The sequence below is a fragment of the Eurosta solidaginis genome, chromosome 1, assembly GCF_040869045.1.
Source record: "Eurosta solidaginis isolate ZX-2024a chromosome 1, ASM4086904v1, whole genome shotgun sequence".
NCBI classification, from domain to species: Eukaryota; Metazoa; Arthropoda; class Insecta; order Diptera; family Tephritidae; genus Eurosta; species Eurosta solidaginis.
This window is the reverse complement of record NC_090319.1, coordinates 244,874,903-244,898,985: the sequence shown is the minus strand read 5'-3', so window position 1 is coordinate 244,898,985 and position 24,083 is coordinate 244,874,903. Positions and strand designations below refer to the sequence as shown.

Below are 24,083 nucleotides of genomic sequence, written 5' to 3'. Positions count from 1 at the left end.
AAAGCCTCTGGAAAAATGTTTTAAATTGAAGTCAATAAATGGAGAAAATATAATTAGTAAAAAATGTTTTATTAATATTTTAGAAGAAACCTCAACGTTTTACTTACTTCCAAATTTAAGTACGTTCGATGGCATAATAGGGTATGATTTTCTAAGACAAGTTGAAGGCAAGCTTGACACCGTTGAAAAGTATATATTTTATCGTAATGGAAAGTTAAATTACAATTTCTTTCGTGTGACGAAGTTAATATGATAACTATAGAAGATGGACCTGTTCCACCTTCGTATCAAACCCAATTTCGTCAAATTTTTAATAACAACAGCAATGCTTTTGCCGACCCTAATATATCGCTTCCTTTTAATACAACCGTAAAAGCCAAAATTCGTACAAATACAAATGAGCCTATATATTGTAAGAGCTACCCATATCCAATTTCCGTAGCGCCATTCATCAATAACGAAATCAAAACTCTTCTTAAAGATGGTATCATAAGAGAGTGGTGTTCTCCATACAATTCCCCAGTACATGTAGTGTCAAAAAAGGGTTTCGATGACGGCAAACCGAAACTAAGGATGGTAATCGACTTTCGAAAAATAAACGAAAGAACAATTCCGGATCTATATCCCATACCGGATTAGTCGGTAATATTAGCTAATTTAGGGAATTCGAAATTTTTCACGACGTTAGATCTGAAGTCTGGATTCCAACAGATTATAATGTGCGAGAAAGATAGGCAAAAAATCGCGTTTAATATTAATAATTCCAAATACGAATTTTGTCGCCTGGCATTTGGCTACCGGAATGCCCCGAATATTTTTGAAAGAACCATCGACGATATCTTACGCGACGTGATAGGAAAGTATTATGTCGATGACATAATTATATATTCACCACATGAACTGTCCCACCTGAAACACATCGACGATATCCTTCAGAAATTTGAAAAGGCAGGTATGAGAGTGTCACCAGAGAAGTCAAAGTTCTTTAAGACTGAAGTAGAGTTTTTAGGCTTTCAAGTCTCTGAAAAATGAATCAAAATTTGCCGAATAAAATATATGACATACTTAACTACGAAACCCCTAAAACCCTACGAGCACTACGTTCGTTTCTTGGCTTAGCCGGATACTAAAACCCTTGAAACTTTACCTAAGAGGTGAAAATGGGCAAATGGGGACGAGAAATTCTAAACAAGTTGTAATAAATTTCGGTCCGAAGCACTACAGGCATTTGAGCTTACCACGGATGCCTCCAGTGAAGCCTTAGACTCAAAGAGTACGTCCAATAACAATGATTTCGCGAACACTTTCCGCCGGTGAGCAGAATTATGCAATCAATGAGCGTGAGCTGCTCGCCATTGTATGGGCATTGAAAAAACTTAGGCATTATCTGTACGGGATTAAGGACATACACATTTTTACTGATCACCAACCTCTCATATTTGCGATGTCAAAAAAAAATCCGAATGCAAAAAAGAAGAGATGGCGCACCTTTGTTGAAGAATTGTCTCCAAATTTTCACTTTAAACCGGGAAAATATAACAAGGCAGCGGAGATTTCCAACCACTTAAATGAGACGGTTTCATCTGACGAAACTGTGCACAGTGAAAACTCGTTAACTAACACAATTAAAACTCTGAAATCCCCGGTAAACCAATTTAAAAACCAAATATTAATAACGAAATCTAATACTTTTACCAAATCCACCAAAATCCTTTTTCAAAAGTTAATACGCCATACAATTTCTTACGATTCAGTTGAAAGGCTGACATAGGTAGTGTGTCTCGTAAATAGCAATGTAACGAATGCAATATGTCTTGGCCGGGCCACAGCTCAGGGATGGTGCCGGTCAAGAAAAAGGACGGAAAAACAAGAAAGTTTTGAATTAATATTTTAATTTGGATATAAATATCTTTATTCTAAATAAAGATTAAGTACAGTAAATAATAGATATATTTGTAGGTTACCTTTTTGATGATTCTGGAATCGCCGGTGGGATACGTCCGTACATGTTGATGTTAAAAATCCAAGAAGCACAATAACAGAGTTTGTTAAGCCCGCTTGCCAGTCGAACTGTTTATTTATTCCTGCGATGTTTATTTGCATGGTTAACATAAACGGTTCGACTGGCTCTGTTAAAAAATATAAAGCAAAAGATTTTACTGTAGTTTTATCTTTCTGCTTTTTTTGTTTTGCAGATTCATTTTGAGATTGAGCTTGCTTTGAAGTCCACGGTTGCTCATCCGATAAATCTGAAGAATTATTTACCTGTGTAGGTTTTGCCTTACTTGTCTGTAAATGCAGAAGGGTAGTATGTTTTAAATGACGGTTGCTGCAATTGTGCGCACTTGTGCATTTTGACACTGAATGCCCCGATGACAGACAGTTTAGGCAGAAGTGATTTCTTTTTATGAAAGCAAGTCTTTCATTCAAATTTTTGAAATTTGAACACGCATACATTTTTTTATCATTGCTTTGGCACATTTTACAAGTGTCTTTAGCTACACTTGCTTGGAAAGCGCCAAGTTTCTTTGGGGGATGTTCAGAGGCCTGCTTTGAGTTTTGTACCTTTTAAGGTTTTGTACTCTTTGAAACCTCTTAAGCCTGACACTGACTCTAACGTTTGAAAACGATTTGTCAGAAATCGGTCCATATCCGCCCACTTGTAAATTTCTGTCTTGTTTTCTACGGACTGTTCCCATAGCGAAAGGGTCACATCAGGAAGCTTAGTTGAACATAAGTATGTAATAATTGGATCCCAGTTCGATATGTCAATATGATGACTCGTTAACGAGGATATGCAATTATTTATGTCCCTTTGTAATCTTTTTATGGAATTACCGCATTCAGTTTCAACTGACTGAAAGTTGAAAAGAATCTTTAATTGGGTGTTGACTAATATCCTTTTATTTTCATACCTGTCGCACAAATTTTTCCAAGCTATATCAAAACCATCTTTCGTCAATTCGCATTTCTTAACGATATCTCTGGCTTCCCCTTGGGTTTTTTGTATGAGATAGTATAATTTTTGTACTGGCGACAGGCTTTTATTTAGAATATAAATGGCCGTGAACATGTCACGAAAAGTTGGCCATGACAAATAATCACCTTTAAATATATCAGTATCACAAGGTGCTAAATGCAAATTGCGTGGCGTGAAGGCAGCATCGCTTTCCTTCTCTGCCTTCTCAAGTTTTTCTGCCAGGTCATTTATTTTTGTCATACACCGCACAAAAAAAGTATAGCACGACTTATCTTTTATTCTAATTGCCGTAACATTCTTCTCAGATATATTTTTTGATTGTAGTAACGCATCAAAAGCTTCTTTAGCTTTATCCCACATCGATTTCAACTCCTGCTGCTGAATTTCCAGCGAAATTTTGGAGTGTTAGCTAATGGCTATGCTTAAAAATTCGATGTCGAACTCAATAATTGTGTCAGCTAGGCGGTTATATGCTTCCATATTGAAAATTAAAAAAATCGAAACAATTGATTTAAAAAAAAAATTACGTACACAGAGACAGAATCTGTGGAATTACCCAATTTGCTAATATAAAAATTAGAAAACGTTTTCCACCAACAAAAAGAACCCAACAAATTGAATAAAATTCTAATAAATTTACAGTAAAATTTCGCATGTAAAATATTTATTTTGAAACAAATAAAACTCAAATTTAATAATATTCAGAGTAAAAAACCAGTGGACTGTATGAAATATATATATATACGTATAAATATATGTACGTGTTAAAACAAAAAGTAATTGCTCGCCAACCAACTATGTGCTTGTGTGTATGAATATATATAGCGCGGGTTGATTTAGAAATCGCTCATTGCTCTGTGAAAATCGTATTCTAGGGATCAAAATAAGAAACTTTGCCGAAGGAACCATACCTCTAAAGCGAATTCTGGTGTCCCCCAATTTGGGTCGAACTTTTGGGTAGGGCAAATTTTGAAAAATCCCACTTTTACCCATTCAGAGTGCTTCAATCGAGTCCAAATGTATGACCGACCCCCACTAAATTTGGAGGCCCGACCCACCGATGCCAGTGGCACACCCCCTGGAACCACCAGGGGGTTTACCATACAAACATTTCAAAAAATCGCCGGTTTTGCACTTTACATGAAAAAAACAGCAATCCCTAGAATATGATTTTCACAGAGCAATGGGCGATTTTTTTGCCTCCCCACGAATCGACCCGGCACGGTATATAGCACAGTATTATTTGAATTGCCGGAAAAAGTGAAAAATTTCGCAAGAGTCGGAGGAAAAACGTTCCGTCCACTAAGTATTGTAATCAAATTAAATTCTGCTATTTAATAGTGAATAAACTACTGGGGCCAAGTGATATTTGTGATATAAATTTTTTTCTTTAATTCAACTGTGAGGTTAATTACACAGTGCAGTGTTGTTGTTGTTGGCTGTAAATAACAGAGAAGTGCAAGTCATATAAATGTAAATTGAATTAATTTATTTTTGAAAAAACTACTTGCACTTCTCTATTAAAAAATCCCAAACACTTTTGTAAAAATATTTGTGTGCGATAATCCACACCGAAGACCTTTAAGCCGTGTCAAATATTATTTACCGTCGGCGGCAAGCAATATTTGATGGACAAATGGGCTATTTGTACAAAAATCTTTGTATTTTATTTTTCCACAAAATCACTTGCGCACTTCACTTTAACTAGTTTTTTAATTAACAATTGTGCACACTGAATAACACGTGCCTTTTATTTTTAGATGTGAAGTTATGTTGTTGTTTCTGCTGGTCGCAAAACCAATAATATATAAACTTTGACAGTTCCAAATTTCTGTGTTGTTGTTGCCGCAAATAGCTTCTCACCAAATAACTCCTCAAATACCAAGTACTATCGTAATAACTGATGTCTCTCAATATGGTAGCACGGATAATATATAAACTTTGGTTTGATAATATTTAAACACTGATTGAAGACCAATATTTTGGCCGGGCCACAGCTCAGGGATGGTGCCGGTCAAGAAATAGGACGGAAAAATAAGAAAGGTTTGAATTAATATTTTAATTTGGATATAAATATCTTTATTCGAAATAGAGATTAAGTACAGTAATTAATAGATATATTTGTAGGTTACCTTTTTGATGATTCTGGAATCGCCGGTGGGGTACGTCCGTACACGTTGATGTTAAAAATCCAAGAAGCACAATAACATAATTTGTTAAGCCCGCTTGCCAGTCGAACTGTTTATTTATTCCTGCGATGTTTATTTGCATGGTTAACATAAACGGTTCGACTGGCTCTGTTAAATAATATAAAGCAAATGCGAGGGCGACCGAATATGTTTTAGAGTTTGGGCTATTGGCCTAAACACAATACATTGCGACCTTCCATCTTTGGCTGAAATACAAAACCCCTTATATCTGCATTTCCAGGCATTAAATTTCTCCATACTGAAATTTTAGTTATTGACTTAACCAACAAAGAGGATCAGATGGAAACCATAGCTGTTTAGGCCACCAGCCCAAATATTTCGGACCAGCCAACACGCGCATTAGTTATTTTATTATTAATACCGGTAACGGGTAACACCAGTCGAGAGCTAACTTTGAAGGGGAAAAACTCAACGAAAGTTAGCTATAGGCAGGTGCCGCGGACTTTTTCGCGGCTTGACTCCTTCTTCTATTTTGGAACGTTCCAAAGCGAGCAGCTATCTCACAGATGAGTTTCCTAACATCTTTTCCATTTTCGAGTTATAATTAATTTTCCCGATTTCACAAGTGTAAATTTTTAAACTTTGAATTGCCAAGTGTAAATTGTTTATATTTTAACAATTTGCACTTGCATTAATATTGCAATATATCTTGTTGGTTGCCGATGGCCCTGGCAGCCAGTGCTTTACACAGTGTAATAACTATTTATAGTTGTTTCTCTTTAAATAAATAAAAAAACAAGTAAGGAAGGTTAAGTTCGGGTGTAACCGAACATTACATACTCAGTTGAGAGCTATGGTGACAGCATAAGGGAAAATAACCATGTAGGAAAATGAACCGAGGGAAACCCTGGAATGTGTTTGTATGACATAGGTATCAAATGAAAGGCATTAAAGAGTATTTTATGAGGGAGTGGGCCATAGTTCTATAGGTGGACGCCATTTAGGGATATAGCCATAAAGGTGGATCAGGGTTGACTCTAGCATGCATTTGTACGATATGGGTATCAAATTAAAGGTATTAATGAGGGTTTTAAAAGGGAGTGGTGGTTGTTGTATAGGTGGTCGCCTTTTCGAGATATCGCCATAAAGGTGGACCAGGGGTGACTCTAGAATGCGTTTGTAAGATATGGGTATCAAATGAAAGGTGTTAATGAGTATTTTAAAAGGGAGTAATCCTTAGTTCCATGGGTGGACGCCGTTTCGAGATATCGCCACAAAGGTGGACCAGGGGTGACTCTAGAATGCGTTTGTACGATATGGGTATCAAATGAAAGGTGTTAATGAGTATTTTAAAAGGGAGTAATCCTTAGTTCCATAGGTGAACGCCGTTTCGAGATATCGCCATAAAGGTGGACCAGGGGTGACCATAGAATTTGTTTGTACAATATGGGTATCAAATGAAAGGTGTTAATGAGCATTTTAAAAGGGAGTAATCCTTAGTTCCATAGGTGGACGCCGTTTCGAGATATCGCCACAAAGGTGGACCAGGGGCGACCCTAGAATTTGTTTGTACAATATGGGCATCAAACGAATGGTGTTAATGAGTATTTTAAAAGGGAGTGGGCCTTAGTTCTATAGGTGGATGCCGTTTCGAAATATCGCCATAAAGGTGGACCAGGGGTGACTCTAGAATGTGTTTGTACGATATGGGTATCAAATTAAAGGTATTAATGAGGGTTTTAAAAGGGAGTGGTGGTTGTTGTATAGGTGGACGCCGTTTCGAGATATCGCCATAAAGGTGGACCAGGGGTGACCATAGAATTTGTTTGTACAATATGGGTATCAAATGAAAGGTGTTAATGAGTATTTTAAAAGGGAGTAATCCTTAGTTCCATAGGTGGACGCCGTTTCGAGATATCGCCACAAAGGTGGACCAGGGGCGACCCTAGAATTTGTTTGTACAATATGGGCATCAAACGAATGGTGTTAATGAGTATTTTAAAAGGGAGTGGGCCTTAGTTCTATAGGTGGATGCTGTTTCGAAATATCGCCATAAAGGTGGACCAGGGGTGACTCTAGAATGTGTTTGTACGATATGGGTATCAAATTAAAGGTATTAATGAGGGTTTTAAAAGGGAGTGGTGGTTGTTGTATAGGTGGTCGCCTTTTCGAGATATCGCCATAAAGGTGGACATGGGGTGACTCTAGAATGCGTTTGTACGATATGGGCATCAAACGAATGGTGTTAATGAGTATTTTAAAAGGGAGTGGGCCTTAGTTCTATAAGTGGACGCCGTTTCAAAATATCGCCATAAAAGTGGACCAGGGGTGACTCTAGAATGTGTTTGTACGATATGGGTATCAAATGAAAGGTGTTAATGAGTATTTTAAAAGGGAGTAATCCTTAGTTCCATAGGTGAACGCCGTTTCGAGATATCGCCATAAAGGTGGACCAGGGGTGACCATAGAATTTGTTTGTACAATATGGGTATCAAATGAAAGGTGTTAATGAGCATTTTAAAAGGGAGTAATCCTTAGTTCCATAGGTGGACGCCGTTTCGAGATATCGCCACAAAGGTGGACCAGGGGCGACCCTAGAATTTGTTTGTACAATATGGGCATCAAACGAATGGTGTTAATGAGTATTTTAAAAGGGAGTGGGCCTTAGTTCTATAAGTGGACGCCGTTTCAAAATATCGCCATAAAAGTGGACCAGGGGTGACTCTAGAATGTGTTTGTACGATATGGGTATCAAATGAAAGGTGTTAATTAGTATTTTTAAAGGGAGTGGGCCTTAGTTCTATAGGTGGACGCCTTTTCCAGATATCGACCAAAATGTGGACCAGGGTGACTCAGAACATCATCTGCTGGATACCGCTAATTTATTTATATATGTAATACCTGCCAAGATTTTAAGTGTTTTTTGTTTCGCCCTGCAGAACTTTTTCATTTTCTTCTACTTAATATGGTAGGTGTCACAACCATTTTATAAAGTTTTTTCTAAAGTTATATTTCGCGTCAATAAAACAATCCAATTACCTTACCATGTTTCATCCCTTTTTTCGTATTTGGTATAGAATTATGGCATTTTTTTCATTTTTCGTAATTTTCGATATCGAAAAAGTGGGCGTGGTCATTGTCGGATTTCGTTCATTTTTCATACCAAGATAAAGTGAGTTCAAGTAAGGACGTGAACTAAGTTCATTAAAGATATGTCGACTTTTGCTCAAGTTATCGTGTTAACGGCCATGCGGAAGGACAGACGGACGACTGTGTATAAAAACTGGGCGTGGCATCAACCGATTTCGCCCAATTTCACAGAAAACAGTTAACGTCATAAAATCTATGCCCCTACCATATTTCAAAAGGATTGGTTAATTTTTGTTCGACTTATGGCGTTAAAAGTATCCTAGACAACTTAAATGAAAAAGGGCGGAGCCACGCCCATTTTGAAATTTTCTTTTATTTTTGTATTTTGTTGCACCATATCATTACTGGAGTTGAATGTTGACATAATTTACTTATATACTGTAAAGATATTAAATTTTTTGTTAAAATTTTACTTTAAAAAAAAAATTTTTTTTTAAAGTGGGCGTGGTCCCTCTCCGATTTTGCTAATTTTTATTAACCGTACATATAGTAATAGGAGTAACGTTCCTGCCAAATTTCATAATGATATCTTCAACGACTGCCAAATTACAGCTTGCAAAATTTTAAATTACCTTCTTTGAAAAGTGGGCGGTGCCACGCCCATTGTCCAAAATTTTACTAATTTTCTATTCTGCGTCATAAGTTCAACTCATCTACCAAGTTTCGTCGCTGTATCGGCCTTTTGTAATGAATTATCGCACTTTTTCGGTTTTTCGAAATTTTCGATATCGAAAAAGTGGGCGTGGTCATAGTCCGATATCATTCATTCATTCATTTTAAATAGCGATCTGAGATGAGTGCTCAGGAACCTACATACCAAATTTCGTCAAGATACCTCAAAATTTACTCAAGTTATCGTGTTAACGGACGGACGGACGGACGGACATGGCTCAATCAAATTTTTTTCGATCCTGATAATTTTGATATATGGAAGTCTATATCTATCTCGATTCGTTTATATATGTACAACCAACCGTTATCCAATCAAACTTAATATACTCTGTGAGCTCTGCTCAACTGAGTATAATAAAAAATCTTGTTGGTTGAATTATAATTTATTCCGTGCACGAATGTGTAATTAAACATTTTTTAGAACATTGAATTTCGAATTGTTTTATGCAGTAATTCCTCTATTTATAATAAAGACAGATAAGAATTTATATTGCTTATAAAGTGAATAAATTTGTCATTACTCGTTGGTAATTCTTTTCTTAATTTTCTTTTTATTTGCGTGCGATCGCGCCCCACGACCCGGGTGCCAACTTCCCCCCGCAAAACATTGGTCCTTACGCGCTGAGAAAACAAACATTTTGGAAGACAACATAGGTGAATTATCGAAAAGAATCAGCGGCTGAAGAATTGAAAATTATTTATCAAGAAAGAGGTTATTATAATAAACATTAAAATCATCAAAATCCGACGAGAAAACCAACTAGCACAACATTTTTGGCAAATCGTTATCACACACACACACATACAGTCGATTCATCACATCGAAATCATATCATCAAACACAGTCCATTAGCATCACATCAACAGTAGCATACATCGGTATCACAACATCAAACAGTCCACTCATCAACATCACATACAGTCCATTAACATCGAGATCACATCACATACAATCCGTCAATAGCATCATCACATTCATAATCACATCACAGCGCCGATCAAGGACTCGCTTTGCTTGGTTGCACAAACTCAATCACTCAGTGATTGATACAAGGCAAAGCAAATGAAATTGATAGATTTCGTGTTTACCAAGCACACAACGCCTTTTGACGATCGGGTAATTCCCCCACCAGTGGTAAGGATTACCCGACACCGCTCAAAGCAGACAGTCAGTGATTTTTTTTTAGTTTTTTTTTTTCACACACTCATCACTGCACTGTGTTGTACCCTCTCGTCGTCACATACGTTGACAAAAACTTGCTGCAGGAACCATATTTTCGCTTGGTTGATAGCCTTAGCTTATCTATCACAGAGTTCACTTTATTAATCAGTTTGCGAGCTGAAATAATACCAAAAGCCAAAAAAAGTATCACTACGTTGGGTGGCTAGTGGCTTAATCACACAATTAATCTATATCACTTTATATTATATAGCTGTATTTTTTCAGCGTTTTTATAATAAATAATTAAAAGTGTAATTTTCCACATTAAGTTGGATAAACAAGTATATTTTCTTATTTATATTAGGAAAGATACCCTGGTTGGCTACTCGGGAATACTCATCAGCGTTCACATCACACTTTTTGTATACACATTAAATCCTCGTCAGGATTTCTATCTGTGTTTCACATCACTAGGTATACCCATTAAATCCTCGTCGGGATTTCTATCTCTGGTTCAAATTTCTAGGTTACACACATTAAATTCACATAGGGATTTCGATTTGTGTTTTAAATCTCGAGGTTGACACACTATATCCACATCGGGATTACCATCTGCGTTTTAAAACCTTTTTTTAGACACGCTAAATTTTTGGAAAATATTTCTGTGTCTATCACACCTTAGACACATTAAATATTTGCAGACGATTCTCTTCTCTGCATTGCACATCACTGTAGACATATTAAATCCTCGTCAGGATTTCTTTCTGTGTTTTAATATCACCTGATACACATTAAATCCTCTTCAGGATTTCTATCTGTGCTGCATATCACTACATACACAATAAATCCTCCTCAGGATTTCAATCTGTATTTTATATCAGTTTATACACACTAAATCCTCGTCAGGATTTCTATCTGTGGTTTACATAGCTATCTTATTTTTGCTTATCGCACTAAATTCACATACGGATTTCTATCTGTGTTAACACATTCAACCAGATCAGAATTTCAATCCATGTGTTTTTAAGGATTCAACTTAGACACAATTCAATCTCAGCAGGATTGATAGCTGTACCACTCAAAAAAAAAAAAAACACTTATAGTTTTTGCTGCGGTTGCATATACACCAACGCCTCTCGTTTACCTCCAAGCTCGACACCTTTAAAGAAACAAGATATTCAAATTAATAAAATCAGTGGAGACTTATACTAGATTGGCTGATTTCATAGTAGAGTTTGAACAAGATTTCAACTCCACCCCGGCCGAATCCCGGAACAAGCACCCCCTTGCACTACTGCAAGAGGAGCTAAGGGCACTATGGAAGAAGACCAAGTCTACATATGAAGGTCTCCTCAGCAATCCTGAGCTGTCCAAAGAGGAACTCAGCTCGCTAAGAAGAAAAAATAAAAGTTGCTTCGCATGCTACCTGCAATGCATGTCTGCTGTGGCGGCTGAAGTCTAAGCTATCACCCCACAGCCGGCAAGAGATGAAGCAAAGGATGAAGACTCTTCGCGCCGTGGACATAAAATGCGGCTGCCGCCTTGCGACACCGATGTATTTAAAGGCGACTACCTTTCTTGGCCAGCCTTTAGAGATATGTTCACGGCCATTTACATCCACAATACCGATCTGAAAGATGTCGAGAAATTATACTATCTCAAACAAAAAACGCAGGAGAGGCAAAAGAAATAATGGGCAGGTGGTCGATAACAAACGAGGAGGTTGCAACCGCCTGGAAAAACTTAAGCGACAGATATGAAAATAATCCTAGTAAACACCCAACTTAAACTCTTATTTAATCTGACGGCAGTCGAACAGGAGTGTGGAACCTCAATCAAAAAATTGCAACGGGAAATAAACAATTGCATCTCTGCGCTACAATGTCATAATATTGACATCACAAATTGGGATGCAATTATAACGTACTTGTGTTCAACAAAACTCCCCGAATCTACCTTAGCGCTTTGGGAGCAGACCGTGGAAAGAAAAACCGATATACCGAAATGGGAGGATATGCACAAATTCCTGTCCAATCGCTTCCAAACATTAGATACAATTTCTGACCTCAGGAGTAACAAAACTACAAAAGCGCACAAAAGTCAAAATTCAAGGAAAATTCAACAAAACTTGGGGTTTACCAAGCCAGCGTACCAAAATCGGCACGTAAGATGTGCAACAGTACGGAGCACAAATTACGAAATTGCCAAAAATTCCGTAGGTTGTCTACGTCAGGGAAAATAGAGTTTGTAAAAAGCAATATTGTCTGAATTGTCTTTCGGGTGGACACACCGTGATACGCTGCACTAGCCCATTCAATTGCAGCACGTACCACGCAAGGCACAACACCTTACTCCATCTTCCGACAGCACAACCAAAGACAACTCCTCAAAGGTGGACTCAAAACGCCACTGGCAACACACCTTCAACCTCACAGCAGGCGAGGGCAAGGATGGAGTCTGAAAAAAGGCAAGATAATGCTAACAACGTCACTTCGTGTCATGCTAACACAACTAAAGGGTGTTATTAGGAACAGCGCGGGTTAATATACACTACAACGGAGTGAAATTTTCCGCCAGAGCGCTGATAGACTCTGGGTCCTAGTGCTCTTTCATAACTGAGAGACTCAAGAAGAGAATAAACCTGCCATCCAAACGTTTGCATGTGCAAGTGTTGGGAATAAACAATACGCTATCGGCGCAGGTGAAAGAATCGTGCTCGATTAACTTAGGTTCGCTTACAGATCCCTTAGTAAGCATCGATACAGTGGTCCTAGTCCTACCTCAATTAACAGGAGACCTTCCGACTTGCGAAGTCAGCGCAACGACTCGGCAAGCGTTCCCTGATTAAATTCTGGCGGATAAAAGGTTCTTCATTACTGAACCAGTCGACCTCATACTGGGAGGTGACATTTATCCCCAGATAATACCAAACGGTATACGGAAGAACGTTCTAAATACGCTTCCTGCCCAAGAAACCGTTTTGGTTGGATTTTAACCGGTCGTGCAGAAGCACCTCACCCAATCAATACACGGGTGTCCTTTTTCAATGAAATAAGCTTAGACAAGCAACTAACCGCTTTCTGGGAAATTGAAAACATACCGACAAAAAAGGTCCTGACCGAAGATAATGCCTATTGCGAGGCACTATATAAAACCACAACGGATAGGAACTCTGATGGGAGGTACACCTTCGCCCTTCCCTTCAAACAAGACTTCCCAAAAACCCTCTGTTTGGGCCCATCTCTTAAGAGCGTCTGCTCTCAGTTCTATCGGAACGAGACACGCCTAGCCAAGACACCGGCCCTACAGACGGAATACAACAGGGTAATGACAGAATATGGCACATTAGGGCACATGTCCAGGGTGCACACCGTAGTCCCCTCCAATCAACTGATTTCTACTTCTTACCGCATCATGCGGTTATCAAAGAGGAAAGTACAACGACTAAAGTGAGGGTCGTGTTCAACGCGTCGTGCCCGACATCCAACGGCACGAGCCTGAACGATATTCTACACACCGGCCCAATACTTCAAGCCGAATTAACAATACTTCTCCGATGGAGATTCTACAAGTACGTCTTCAACAGCGACATTGAGAAGATGTACAGGCAGATCTGGATACAAGAAAACCAAACCCAATACTAAAGAATAGTTTTTCGTCTCAAAGCAGGTGACCCTATCAGTATTTACGAACCCAAAACGGTAGCCTTTGGGGTCAACTCTGCCCCCTATCTAGCGATAAGACACCTACATCAACTTGCAGATGACGTCGAGGCATCGCTGCCAATCGCAGCGCACATCTTGCGAAACAGTATGTACGTCGATGACGTCCTTGCAGGGAGGCATAGCATCGAGGCAGCAATCACTGCTCGCGATGAAATCACAGCTGCATTAAAGTCAGCAGGACTCCCTCTGCGAAAATTGACCTCTAATTGCAGTAGAATACTACAGGGAATACCCAAACCTCAGAGGCTTACGGAAGACTTTCTGGAGTTCGAGGATGCGAGCATGGTAAAAACCCTAGGCATCCGTTGGAACGCGCATTCCGACTACCTTTATTTCACAGCGAAACCAATCGAAAACCAGGACATCTTAACAAAGAGGGCGATCCTATCTGCCATCGCCAAACTCTTCGACCCTTTAGGCTGGCTCGCTCCAGTTATCATCGTAGCCAAGATATTAATGCAGAACATTTGGCTGGAGGGGACGAATTGGGATGAACCGGTATCCACAATCACGTTTGCAAACCTTTACGCAGGAGTACCCCGCCATTAACCGGATTCGTATACCTCGGTGGGTGCACTTCACCCCAACCAACGATATAGAAATTCACGGCTTCTGTGACGTGTCCGAAAAAGTCTACGCGGCTACGGTTTACGTGGGAGGTAAGATCAACGATAGGATCTACGTTAGTCTACTCATGGCAAAAAAAGTAAACAGTAAAAACAACAGATTGGAGTTATGCGGTGCCGTCTTGCTGGCTGAAACTTTGGAAACTGTGATGGAAAACCTGAACTTAGGCACATTTAACATTCACCTATGGACAGACTCGACCGTCGTCCTAGCATGGATTCGAAAACCCCCTTGTTCCTGGTCAACATTTGTAGCTCACAGGGTGACAAATATCGTGGAGAAGGTAGGAACTAAAGCTTGGCATCATGTCGACTCCGCATCAAATCCAGCGGACTTAGCCAGCAGAGTACTTCCAGCCACGGACCTAGTCGACAACTCTTTGTGGTGGCAGGGATTTTCTTGGCTGCAAGAAGGCAACGCGAAATGGCCATCTCAAGGCGAACAGGAGTACCACACAAACATCGAAGAAAAACGAGTACAAGTGCATGCAGCAACGAAGATCAACAATAGCGAGGATATTCTCGATCGGTTTTCCGATCTATCAAGGGCGTTGCCGAATAGAACTCATCCAAAAACTAAAGCGTCCTTTAAAGCAGAGTCTCACCAGATCGCGCCCGACAAAATCAAAGCTACGACTAGCCGTATCTTAAGGATATCCCAAACTAACTACTATGCCGAGGAAATGAACGCTCTAAGAACTAGGAAACCCATCGCGGCCAAAAGCGAGATCCTCTCTGTAGACCCCTTCATCGACGAATATAATGTCTTTCGGGTGGGGGTCGTCTCAACGCATCCAGGGACGTTCCCGTCGACCAGCGTCACCCGATAATCCTCCCTTACGCCTGCCGACTCACCCGTCTCCTAGTCCAGTTTGTCCACACCATTTCCATACATGGCGGAAACCAACTAATTCTGCAGCTCCTACACACGCAGTATTGGATACCTCGGGTCAAAAACATGATCCGATCCATCATTCACAACTGCAAGGCCTGTACGCAATTCCCCAAACGTTCCCCGACGCAACTCATGAGAATTCTCTCTGCGGAACGCACTACCTTTCCTCGGGCATTTACCAACACCGGGGTGGATTTTGCCGGACCGTTTGACATCAAGTCTTACAGCGGACGAGGATGCCGCATGTCCAAGGGTTACGTCTGCATATTCGTCTGCTTTGCGACTAAGGCGATCCACTTAAAGGCTACTAGCGACCTCAGCACCGCCGCGTTTCTAGCAGCATTTACTCGGTTTGTCGCCAGACCGGGATGCCCTAAAAACCTCTTTTCCGACAACGGGACGAACTTTTTCGGTGCTTCGTGGGCTCTCCGCTCAGAGTTCAAGGCATTCCTCGTTGATGCGCGCGACCAAACCTCTCTAATATGCCCACCAAACCCTGACATGGCATTCCATACCAGCAGCTGCTCCTCATATGGGCGGGTTGTGGGAAGCGGGAGTCAAGAGTTTCAATACTCATTTCAAAAGGATCGCATCGGATCATAAATTTACTCTCGAGGAGTTTAGCACCCTCCTGTGTAGGACTGAATCCTGTCAGAACTCCCGACCCCTGAGCCCATCTTCAAATGACCCGTCCAACCTGGAGCCACTTACCCCCGGGCACTTCCTAGTCGGGGGAGCGCCACCCGAGATTGACGTCAGCGAGAATCGCGCATCACTCGTCAATCGATGGGAAAAACTTAAGGCGCTGCATCAAACCTTCGGCAAACGGTGGAAAACGGAGTATCTCACCGAATTGCAGAAGCGCGTTAAGTGGAAGCATCCACAATCAAACCTTAAACAGGGAGACCTAGTCGTCATTAAGGAGGATAATCTGCCCCCCAACGAATGGAGACTAGGTCGGATAGCCAACCTTCACTATGGTCCCCATAACCGAGTGCGAGTCGTCGAACTGGATACGGCAAGGGGGCAAACCACCAGACCATTCACGAAATTGGTCCTACTACCACCCTCCAGTGAGGTTGAGGGAGACCTGTAACTCTCACCCGTTTATAACTATTACTCCCCCCCCCCCCCCCCCCCCCCCCCTCGCCGCCAAAGAAATTTATTCCTATCGTCAACAGAATAACCAGCGACTCCAAAAATATTCAAACATCATGCCCCAAGATGATTAATCACGATCAAATTTAAAAGGGATTTTCGATTCAAAAAATAAAGACAAAAGTGATTATTCTTAAGTAATCATTTATGATCCATATTTCGAACCGCTTTATTCACAATTGAGATCATTGTCACCGTGAACGCTAATTGTTTGGGAGTGATGTTTGACTGCTGTTCACAGTCATTTTCAGATCACATTCGAGACCATATTTCAATCGCTTTTTTGAGGTTTATGCATGACTTCGAATACGATTATCATGCATTTACTCTTCCTCTCTCATAAAAATAAGATCTTCAATGAACCTTTACCTGGTTTAACAAGTGGAATACTCATTATTCAGTCAACAAAGATAATCAGAAAAGATTCCGTAGGCTGAATGAAACGCGATTAAAAATTGTTGATCATCTAAAGTAAACAATCTTCGATTCGCATATGATTCCAAAGATTATTGAAAACTATAGTCAGTTTTCGGTCATTAAAGTATTGATATGTTTCAGTGGTTATCTCTTATGTTCAATGGTATAAGAACTCATTAGTTAGTCAAAAAAAAGTAACCCAATCGCATTCACATGTAGGGAAATTCAAGAAAATTATGTTCAACGCTATTTCCACATTTTAAGGAACCGTCTGCAATATGAGCCTCTTGTGTGAGAACTGTAGCACCCTGACAGCTAAAAGATGACCTGCACTTTGGGACCAGGGCAGCGCCAATAAAAAGCACAAAAATAAGTGTATTGATAGTTCGATTACGAGACATGGTCTCTCATTATATTCGTGTTTATTAAAGTTTAATGTATATAAATAAGATTGCCACACCGCGGTCACTATTAAGAAAAATACATAAAAACACATACCACTTTCACCTCCGATAAGTGTCACGGCTGCGTCCACAGCCAACGTTCAATGCGCACAATCCGTGGAATTTGTTACACCGTTTTAGATAAACTTTGATTTGTGGTGTTATAGTAAAAGGTGATTAAACGACCAAAAAAATCGCCATCGATGTCGGAGAATTCTGAGAAAGGACAGGTGCTTACGCTGCTTCTGAAAGATTACTTGAAATCAAGCGATGCGCTGTAACGGAAACGGTTGGAATTGTTAATTTAAAAGTAACTTCTATTACATGCAGCTGAACAAAGTGCTCGCATACCTGTAACAAGGACTCGTTCACCTCGTAATTCACTTCTTCAGGATTTCCCTCAGCTGGATGTTGTCTTAAATTACATCTTGTGCAGAAAATGTTATCGAGTCAATTAGCTTCAGTGAGGCACAAAAGTCAAAATTAATACCTGCAATTGATGAACCATTATACATTCACGCACCACTTCATCCCGTTCAGCCGTGTATGTCATGAGATCCCAACATACCTTATCCATTTTGCCCACCCATTCAAAGCACGGGTGCCGTTACTTCACCAAACGCCAATGGCTGATTCGAATGAATTCCACCATATATAGAAATAAGATTTAATTCCTTTATGATTGGTAACCAATTACCAAATGATTGCGTATCCAAGATCTCATTAACATTCTTGTTCATAAACTGTTTTAGGAATTCAGTTTTGCGCGAAGGATGATAAAAACAAAATAAATTTCACAAAGTTATGGAGCGAAGTAGTTTTGTTGCAATTTTTTCCTGATCATGCCTAGCAGTGGCGAGTAATTCGTTAAAGTAGTCATTGGAGAAAGGACGAGATTGTTGCGGTAGTACAACATTTCGCACATGTTCTAAATTATGGCAGGCACAATCAAAAAAAATCCGACCAAAGTTGTGTTGGATTGTCAAAGCAAGTACAAGAAATTGTTGAAAGTCAAATGAAGTGGCATATTTGTTAAAGAATTCAGTAACACGCCTGTGATAGTCCATCTCATCGTGACAACAAATATTTACAGATTTACCACATATCTTCATTTGGTATGTCAGTAAATGCAATATGTCCTCAGCTTTCAAATTGTTTAAGCCTAAGAGTAATTGAATCGAATTGCTCAAATTCAATGCGATCTATTTGCATTTTCCTTTAAGTTGCTTCTTCTCCACCATCTCGCGTCATCCTCATTTTCCGCTTCTGCCAAGTCCTCATCTTCCCTAGCTTGCCATTCGTAGCTGTGAAGATTGTGTTCTAAAATCCAAGGCTTCTTGACAATTTTCAGGTCTAATAAGTGTAATATTTTTTTTATAGAATCTAAACATTCTTCATTACCGTGCGCAATTGTGCGGTTGAATAATTCAGCGAACCATGCTTTCCCAATATGCTGTGGAGAGGATTTCTCGTCCAAATCGCGCAGAATGTCACCTAATTTAGAACTTTCGATTGTCCCTTCCAATGTTTTCGGTTTAATTGCTAGCATATTCCATTGCGCTGCCACATCAGCTGTGGATTTGCGTGCATACGTTCACCAATTGTATATAATTTCACCGATAGCTTGCTGTAGGATTGTGGTGGGTGTAATGCCCACCTCTACCCAATACATAACTTCATAGAATTTAACTAACATTATGTTGTATTGCAATGAATTGAGTAAAGCCTTTATAATTATACTCAGTTGAGCAGAGCTCACAGAGTATATTAAGTTTGATTGGATAACGGTTGGTTGTACATATATAAAGGAATCGAGATAGATATAGACTTCCATATATCAAAATAATCAGGATCGAATAAAAATTTGATTGAGCCATGTCCGTCCGTCCGTCCGTCCGTTAACACGATAACTTGAGTAAATTTTGAGGTATCTTGATGAAATTTGGTATGTAGATTCCTGAGCACTCATCTCAGATCGCTATTTAAAATGAACGATATCGGACTATAACCACGCCCACTTTTTCGATATCGAAAATTTCGAAAAACCGAAAAAGTGCGATAATTCATTACAAAAGACAGATAAAGCGACGAAACTTGGTAGATAGGTTGACGTTATGACGTAGAATAGAAAATTAGTAAGATTTTGGACAATGGGCGTGGCACCGCCCACTTTTACAAGAAGGTAATTTAAAAGTTTTGCAAGCTGTAATTTGGCAGTCGTTGAAGATGTCATGATGAAATTTGGCAGGAACGTTACTACTATTACTATATATGTGCTAAAAAAAATTAGCAAAATTGGATGAAGAACACGCCCACTTTTTAAAAAAAAAATTTTTTTAATTCAAATTTTAACAAAAAATTTAATATCTTTACTGTATATAAGTAAATTAAGTCAAAATTCAACTCCAGTAATGATATGATGCAACAAAATACAAAAATAAAAGAAAATTTCAAAATGGGCGTGGCTCCGCCCATTTTCATTTAGTTTGTCTAGAATACTTTTATTGCCATAAGTCGAACAAAAATTTACCAATCCTTCTCAAATTTGGTAGGAGCATAGATTCTATGACGGTAACTGTTCTCTGTGAAAATGGGTGAAATCGGTGGAAGTCACGCCCAGTTTTTATACACAGTCCACCGTCTGTCCTTCCGCTCGGCCGTTAACACAATAACTTGAGCAAAATCCGATATATCTTTACTAAACTAAGCCCACGTACTTATCTGAACTCACTTTAACTTGGTATAAAAAATGGCCGAAATCCGACCATAACCACGCCCACTTTATCGATATCGAAAATTACGAAAAATGAAAAAAATGCCATAATTCTATACCAAATACGAAAAAAGGGATGAAACATGGTAACTGGATTGGTTTATAGACGCAAAATATAACTTTGGAAAAAACTTTGTAAAATGGGTGTGACACCTACCATATTAAGTAGAAGAAAATGAAAAAGTTCTACAAGGCGAAATCAACAGCCCTTGGAATCTTGGCAGGAATACTGTTAGTGGTATTGCATATATAAATAAATTAGCAGTACCCGACAGATGATTTTCTGGATCACCTGGTCCACATTTTGGTCGATATCGCGAGAACGCCTTCACATATACATCTAAGGGCCACTCGCTTTTAAAACCCTCATTAATACCTTTAATTTGATATCCGTATCGTACAAACACATACTAGAGTCACCCCTGTCCCACCCTAATGGCGATATCTCGAAAAGGCGTCCACCTATATACCTAATACCCACTCCCTCTTAAAATGCTCAGTAACACCTTTCGTTTGATACCCATATCGTACAAACATTCTATAGTCACCCCTGGCCCACCCTAATGGCGATATCTTTAAAAGGCGTCCACTTATAGACCTAATGCTCACTCCCTCTTAAAATGCTCAGTAACACCTTTCGTTTGATACCCATATCGTACAAACATTCTAGAGTCACCCCTGGCACACCCTAATGGCGATATCTCGAAAGGGCGTCCACCTATAGACCTAATGCCCACTTCCTCTTAAAATGCTCAGTAACACCTTTCATTTGATACCCATATCGTACAAACACATTCTGGAGTCACCCTTGGCCCACCCTAATGGCGACATTTCGAAAAGGCGTCCACCTATAGACCTAATGCCCACTCCCTCTTAAAATGCTCAGTAACACTTTTCGTTTGATACCCATATCGTACAAACATTCTAGAGTCACCCCTGGCCCACCCTAATGGCGATATCTCGAAAAGGCGTCCACCTATAGACCTCATGCCCACTCCCTCTTAAAATGCTCAGAAACACCTTTCGTTTGATACCCATATCGTACAAACATTCTAGAGTCACCCTTGGTCCACCTTTATGGCGATATCTCGAAAAGGCGTCCACCTATAGAACTAAGATTACTCCCTTTTAAAATACTCATTACCATCTTTCATTTGATACCCATATCATACAAACACATTCTAGAGTCACCCCTGGCCCACCCTAATGGCGACATTTCGAAAAGGCGTCCACCTATAGACCTAATGCCCACTCCCTCTTAAAATGCTCAGTAACACCTTTCGTTTGATACCCATATCGTACAAACATTCTAGAGTCACCCCTGGCCCACCCTAATGGCGATATCTCGAAAGGGCGTCCACCTATAGACCTAATGCCCACTCCCTCTTAAAATGATCAGTAACACCTTTCATTTGATACCCATATCGTACAAACATTCTAGAGTCACCCCTGGCCCACCCTAATGGCGAAATCTCGAAAGGGCGTCCACCTATAGACCTAGTGCCCACTCCCTCTTAAAATGCTCAGTAGCACCTTTCGTTTGATGCCCATATCGTACAAACACATTCTAGAGTCACCCCTGGCCCACCCTAATGACGATATCTCGAAAAGGCGTCCACATATAGACCTCATGCCCACTCCCTCTTAAAATGCTCAGAAACACCTTTCGTTTGATACCCATATCGTACAAACATTCTAGAGTCACCCTTGGTCCACCTTTATGGCGATATCTCGAAAAGGCGTCCACCTATAGAACTAAGGATTACTCCCTTTTAAAATACTCATTACCATCTTTCATTTGATACCCATATCATACAAACACATTCTAGAGTCACCCCTGGCCCACCCTAATGGCGACATTTCGAAAAGGCGTCCACCTATAGACCTAATGCCCACTCCCTCTTAAAATGCTCAGTAACACTTTTCGTTTGATACCCATATCGTACAAACATTCTAGAGTCACCCCTGGCCCACCCTAATGGCGATATCTCGAAAAGGCGTCCACCTATAGACCTAATGCCCACTCCCTCTTAAAATGCTCAGTAACACCTTTCATTTTATTCCCATATCGTACAAACACATTCTAGAGACACCCCTGGTCCACCTTTATGGCGATATCTCGAAACGGCGTCCACCTATGGAACTAAGGATCACTCCTTTTCAAAATACTCATTAACAGCTTTCATTTGATACCCATATCGTACAAACATATTCTAGAGTCACCCCTGGTCCACCTTTATGGCGATTTCTCGAAAAGGCGTTCACCTATAGAACTAAAGCCCATTCCCTTTTAAAATACTCATTACCACCTTTCATTTGATACCCATATCGTACAAACACATTCTAGAGTCACCCCTGGTCCACCTTAATGGGGACATCTCGAAAAGGCGTCCACCGATAGACCTCAGGCCCACTCCCTCTTAAAATGCTCAGTAACACCTTTCATTTGATACCCATATCGTACAAACAAATTCTAGAGTCAGCCCTGGTCCACCTTTATGGCGATATCCCTAAATGGCGTCCATCCATAGAACTATGGCCTACTCTCTCTTAAAATACTCTATAATACCTTTCATTTGATACACATGTCATACAACCACATTCCAGGGTTACCCCAGGTTCATTTTCCTTATTTTGTCTCCATAGCTCTCAACTGAGTATGTAATGTTCGGTTACACCCGAACTTAGCCTTCCTTACTTGTTTTTAATTGCTGATGACTTTGATTCAGCGGCATTCGGCACTGGTGGACATAGCTCTCGACAAACTTCATATTTATCAAAATCAATGGTGTTTTTAGCGGTCGGTTGAGACAATTCAAATAAATCAAATGCAAATAAAGAAATCTGTAGTATGTGCCTTGAGGCAAAGCCGGTATAGCGAAAGAATTAAAAATTGTCTGCGTCGAATGTATAAAATTGTTTTAACAAGTTCACAGCAGAATCACACAACTTGCTATAGATTATTTTCTTGTCCCCTATCGAGTTTGCGATATTCCGAACGTGCTATACTCAAAAGTAACGCACGTATTAATGGCTCAACTTACTCCAAAACATAATAAGGATCGGCTATGCACTTCAAAGTATCAGCTGCAGTTTCGAAATAATAAAAAGCAAACCAATAAGGTGTATAAGAGAGAGCTTCAGCGAAATTTTGATCCAATTGTAGTTCCAAACAAGGGTTACCAGCAAGAATTTGGGCAGCAATGGACATTGCACCAAAACATGTGCTATTGCTGGATCCTCACGTAAATTATACTTATATGTAGCATCGATGTTAGAAAATAAGACCATCATTACTTTGCGCAACCTTTGCTGCGTTTTAGGCAAAAACTTCGTATCTTCAGCACCCATCAATTTCTTGGCGATTAGTGACTGCTGCAGCCGTCGTACAAGCTCAGTGGTGAATAAGTCATTACCCTCCCGGAAATGCACTTTAGCGAACTGCTTGACATGCTTGTGGCAATATACTAACACCGACTTGATTTCATCGAATTCTTCGCAATAACCCATCGGTAATTCCTCTTCCAATAACCTCAAAGTCTTATGCATCTCCCGCATCCGTCCGGGAATGAAAAAGCGGACGAATTAGCTAAAAAGGGCGCATCCCTTGAAGCTTGCTCCGTAGACGTCCCAATTAGATTGGGCGAGATTAAGCGAAGGCGAGAGGTGCACATGATCGACCAAGCAGAAAAGGCGTGGGTTCAAGCGCGGGGCTGTAAAGTGTCGAAGATTATGTGTAGGTCTTACAACCTTAGACTAACACAGTTGCTTCTATCATTAAAAAGAGAGGACTGTAGACTCATGACGGGTATTCTGACTGGACACTGCCTTCTGGCGTCACATGCCTTTAAATTAGGCTTGGTCAGTGATAGCAGGTGTATGAAGTGCGGGTTGGAGGAGGAAACGATCGAGCACGTTCTGTGCTCGTGCCC

General features: G+C 40.0%; 1 pseudogene; it reads right to left on the bottom strand.

The window, feature by feature from the left end:
• Positions 1-4,329: 4,329 nt before the first annotated feature.
• Positions 4,330-23,709, bottom strand: LOC137240296 (uncharacterized; annotated as a pseudogene).
• Positions 23,710-24,083: the final 374 nt, after the last annotated feature.